The 5,355-nt window shown below is 40.9% G+C and overlaps 1 long non-coding RNA gene across 1 annotated transcript in view; it reads left to right on the top strand.

Annotated features, from left to right (window-relative positions):
- Positions 1-144: 144 nt before the first annotated feature.
- LOC125485644 overlaps positions 145-5,355 on the top strand; it is a 16,245-nt gene continuing 11,034 nt past the window's right edge. Inside the window, exons 1-2 of the long non-coding RNA XR_007264352.1 lie at positions 145-1,334; positions 4,472-4,581. This is a non-coding gene — a long non-coding RNA (uncharacterized LOC125485644). The remainder of the gene's footprint in view (positions 1,335-4,471; positions 4,582-5,355) is intronic.

A 5,355-nucleotide genomic window follows, 5' to 3' on the forward strand; every position in this document is an offset into this window, starting at 1 on the left:
CCCTTCCTAACTCCCTACCTACACTCACCTTTCCTGGCCCCATCCCCCTTTTCTGATGAAGGGTCTAGGCCCGAAACGTCAGCCTCTCTGCTCCTATGATGCTGCTTGGCCTGCTGTGTTCATCCAGCCCTGCACCTTGTTGTCTCGGATTCTCCAGCATCTGCAGTTCCTACTGTCTCTGATAAATTTATATAACATGTTTAACTGCTTCATGGGAGCAACTTCAGTCAGAAAAATGACTGTGAGCAAAAGGAGGAGATATCAGGAATGTGACCAAGTAACTGATCAAAGAAACAGCATTTAAGGACCATCTTAAAGGAGGAGAGGTAGGAGGGGAGGAAATTCCAGAGTTTAGAACCTTGATAGCAGAAAACATAGCCTCAAGTAGTGGAGAATGCACAAAAGCCAGAGGTGATGAAACAAAGACCTCTCAATGGTTTGTGGACTTGGAGGAGAGATGGAAGTGGGAAAGGGAAAGGATGGATTTTAATGTAAGGATGCAAATTTCTAATCCAAAGTTTTGCTGAATCAGGGCAGTTTGGTCAGGAAACACAGACGTGATGAGTAAGTGAAACCTGGTACACATTAGGTTGCAAAAACAAAATTTTGGATGAACTTAATTTTATAGAGGGTAAAAGATGGCACGCTGGTCAGCAGAACATTGGAGTAGTCAAGTCTGGAGGTTAAAAAAATGGCATGGATGATAATTTCAGCAACACATGGGCATAGAAAAGGCAGAGACAGATACTGTTATTGGAAGTAGAAATTGATAGTCTTTGTAATGGCGAGGATATAGGGTCAGTAGCTCTGTTTAGGGTCATGTAGGAAGCTGAGATTACAAGTAGACTGATTCAAACTGAGGCAGGAGCCATAAATAGGGATGAAATTATGACAAAGAAACAGGGTTCTTTGACAACGGCAAAAAACAATAGGTACAATCTTGCCAAAAGGGCAACCGTCATGTTTAAGCCAATTTTCTGAACGAAACATTGATGTTAGGCTGTGTAATGTATTGTAGATAATAATGGGATTTTTGAGTCAGTTTATGAATTTTTTTTGTGTCACAAACTTCCACAAGGATTTCAGAGGATGTAATCGTCTTATGAAATGTCAGGTATTTTTACAACTGGCTTGTCTCGCTTGGCAGGGGCACTATTTCAAAACTGACATTCAAATTAAGAAAAATGCAGTCTTGCAAATGTAATTCCCCTTCTTTACAGCAAACACTAAAAGGTTTCATCAGTGGGATTAAGTGGCTCAAGGATCATGTGCTATTTACACTACACCCATCCACAAATTGAACCACTTCCTTTCGTGCCTAACATCAATCAGTGGTAAGCAATCTCAGCACACATTGCCTGCTCTGATCTCTAACCTCAAAATTACAACTAATTCACAATCAGCACTGCCCAAATAAGGAAACTAAAAATGCCTTTAAACACATTTATCTTTCATCAGTAATAAGAATTTTGTAAATCAAAGTAGAATCTTTGATTGGATTTTTTTTTTAAGTGGTAAATGACCCAATTGTTCCGAATTCCAGTGAACTTCATTTTTACAGCCTGACTCTGGCAAATCTCTCGGACAAATATAAAGCCAATATTTTTAAATTAAAATGTAGATCTCCAATGTACATTGTTGATTGGTACTGTAGCACTTTTGGTGTAGTTTCTGGTGTCTATTGTGGTCTTGCTGCAACTTAAACACTACTGCAGCCTCACCTATTGCTGAAATACAGAAAATAATCCAGAACTAGTAAAGAACAGGGCTGATTCAAGTTAAAATACACGAACCTTGCAGAAAAAAAACTGAGAACTTGCGGAAAGTCCTGGAAATTCATCTCGTAGAAGATCATTTCTTTCAAATAGCCTGCAAAGCTTCCGGTATGACAAGAAAGAAGCAGATGTTCATGACAAGCTGGAACTATCCCAGCCACCACGTTGGGCAGAAAATTATCGTGTAGTGCCCCCAACCTGCCCAAAAAGACAGGCAGTGGGTTCTTTGCCTTGTAAATAGGAGCCCTGGCAGCTGCTGAAACATCCTTTGAAGAATTGGTTTGCCATGAAGCAGCCAGTGGTAGTTATGCTCAGGGAAAACCAAGTGTGACCTGATGGGCACCCTGTAACCAATTTAAGGTAAAACTTCTCAATATACATATCCGAATATGGAGGCAGGAGGAACAGGCTGTTACTTCCCCCTTCCTGGCTCTGCTTCTTCCTGATCCAGTCAACTTTTCCCAGTTATTCTACTTCTATCCTCCTCTGTCCGCTGTCATTTTATACCCTTTGCTTTCTGTCTCATGGTTGACGCATGGAACTTGTTCAAGGTGCGGACACTTTTCTGTCTTTGCCTAATCGCTATTCTTTCCTGTTTTCCCTCTAAAATTGCCCCTCAAAATACTAAATTCCAGCCCTGTGCCTGGAAATGTCTTCAACCCTACAATCCACCAAGAAATCTGTCTAATCAAGTTCCTCCCATAACCTGTTCTACTCGGCCATTTCTGGCTTCTTGAGAATCCCAGATTTTAATGACTGTACCATTGGTGGCCATGCCTTCAGTTGCCAAGGCCCTCGTTCATAATATGCCTTCCCTGAACCTCTTTCCTCCTTTAGACACTGTTCAAAACCTACTTCTTTGACAAGGCTTTTGCTCATCTGTTATAATATTTCGTCATGTGACTTGGTGTCACATTTTGTTTGATAACATTCCTGCGAAGCACCCTATACTCTGATAAATGTGCCGGATAAATATAGGCTTTTATGCTCCCACATTGTCCTGATTTTTCACTTTGACCAGGGAGTCCAGACCAGAGGTCACAGTTTAAGGAGACGGAATAGGCCATTTGGGACTGGTATGAGAAGACATTTCTTCACCCAGAGAGTAGTGAGTCTGTGGAATTCTCTGCCACAGAAAGCATTGAGGCTGAAACATTGAATGTTTTCAAGCAGGAGTTAGCTCTCCTTGTTAGGGCTCATGGGATCAAAGGGTATGGGATGGAAGTGGAACAGAGTACTGAGTAGGATGATCACTGTGATCATATTGAATATCAGACTTGAAGGGCCAAGTAGCCTACACCTGTTCCTGTTTTCCTCTGTTTCCTCTCCTTGCCTTGCTAATTCCAGCAGTCCACCTCAACTGTCCTCTATCTGCCTTGTTAATATGCACATGCTCTAATACTGCCCATTCCCTGACGTGTAAATATGTACACAGTTTTGTACAACCTTCTCTCTGATTGACATCCACGTATTCAACCTTACACTGTTCACTCTTTGCCATGTAAATACACACGCATTCTTACACTACCCTATCTCTTGTTAATAAGTGCACAGCTACAACCCTCTTTCTGTCCTGTTAATATACACAGTCTAACACTGTCTGCTTCCTGTCGTGTAAATATGCACACAATCTTGCATTGTCACCTCTCTACGTTGTTAATATGCACAGACTATCTCACGTTGTCTCCTCTCTGTCTTTTAATTCTCACATTGATGATCTCAATTGCTTTGGATGAAGGGAATTATTACTTGTAGGGCGGAAGTCTCTAGTAAAAGATGAAAGATTTACTCCCACCCCCTGAACAGTGTGGTTCATGGCGAAAAGTGAGTGAATAGACCAGCGAGTTTGCTACATCAAGACTAAAATGTCCCATTTTCCAACCAAATGTTGAAAGCAGAGACAAGATTCTAAGCAGTGGGCAATGGGGAGCCTATTAGCATTCATTATCCAGCCCATTATTGTTAAATTGCAGCGCACTGCCAGCTTACCTCAGCTATTGTTTAACCCACAACAGGCAATGGACCACACCAAGCTTTAGATACCTGGTCTAGTGTCGAGCAAAGTGAAGTGATCCCCATCAGAGCTTTTCCAGCAACTTTGTTTTTGTTCCCAACAGAGGATGTTATTTGCTATTAATTGTTCTTAATTAATAACCCAGACTTAATCAGTGTGGGGGCAGAAAAGCGTTGTATGGGACCCTTCCACCTGATCAAACATTCAGAGACAAAAATAGAAATTGCCAGAAAAGCTCAGCAGCATCTGTGGAGAGAAATCAGAGTTAACATTGCGGGTCAAAACTCAGAAGTTCTGAGGAAGGGGAACTCAACCTGAAACGTTAACTGATTCCTCTCCACAGATGCTACCAGACCTGCTGAGCTTTTCCAACAATTTATATTTTTCTCTCTGATTTACAGCATCCGCAGTTCTTTCGGTTTTTATTAGATTAAACGTTTGTACTGCCATTCAACTCCCCACAGGGCATTAAATTCCATTCTATGTATGTTAAAAATTATATTTAAACCCATGTGAGGATTTCGTAAAAATCTGAAAGACTTTTTTTCAAAATTGAGATGGAATATAAATGAATAATTTACATTTTTGATAAGTATATTTTTCCTTATTCTCATTCAAGTCTTTTGCTGTTTTGGAGTTCAAGAAACACTGATGTTTTGCAGAGTCTTTTGTTTGCACACAGGTTTTAATTCCTCTAACTCGTTGCAATTCCCACAAGGAAACCATACAAGGACAGTTGAAGGTTAGGAATCCAGGGCTGTATTTGCTGATTTTTGATAACTCTTTTTCCAGGTAAGCTCTCTGATTTGGACTTAAACTCAGTACAGTCAATCCCTATTTAAAGTCGCCTCAGTTAACATTGTTTTGCTTTAACGTCGTTAGTAAAATAGTGACAATATTTGTTTAATGCTTTGAGTTTTAGTTTAACACTGTTTGCCAGACTTCCTGTTGTGTCCCTCCACCTTTCAAGACCTTTCCCCATAGAATCATACAGCATGGAAACCAACCCTTAGGTCCTACCAGTCCATACCGACCATAATCCCAAACTAAACTAGTCCTACCTGCCTGTGCTTGGCCCATATCCTTCCAAACATTTCCAATTCATGAACTTATTCAAATGTCTTTTAAACATTGTAACTGTACTTGCATCCACCACTTTCCCTGGCAGTTCATTCCACACACGGTCCACCCTCTGTATGAAAAAGTTGCCCCTTATGTCCTTTTTAAATCTCTCTCCTCTCAAATTAAAAATATGTCCCCTAGTTTTGAACTCCCCCACCCTAGGAAAAAGACCCTTGTAATTCACCTTATCCAAGCCCCTCATGATTTTATAAATCTCAGTAAGGTCACCCTTCAACCTCCTACGCTCCAGTAAAAGAAGCCCCTGTCTTTCCAGTCTCTTTTTATATCTCAAACCCTCCAGTCCCGGCAACATCCTGGTAAATCTTTTCTGAACACTCTCCAGCTTAACAATATCCTTCCTATAGTGGGGAGACCAACCAGAAGAAACTATTCAGAGATAGTAGGAACTGCAGATGCTGGAGAATCTGAGACAACAAGGTGCAG

Source organism: Rhincodon typus, chromosome 2, assembly GCF_021869965.1.
Source record: "Rhincodon typus isolate 14 chromosome 2, sRhiTyp1.1, whole genome shotgun sequence".
NCBI classification, from domain to species: domain Eukaryota; kingdom Metazoa; phylum Chordata; class Chondrichthyes; order Orectolobiformes; family Rhincodontidae; genus Rhincodon; species Rhincodon typus.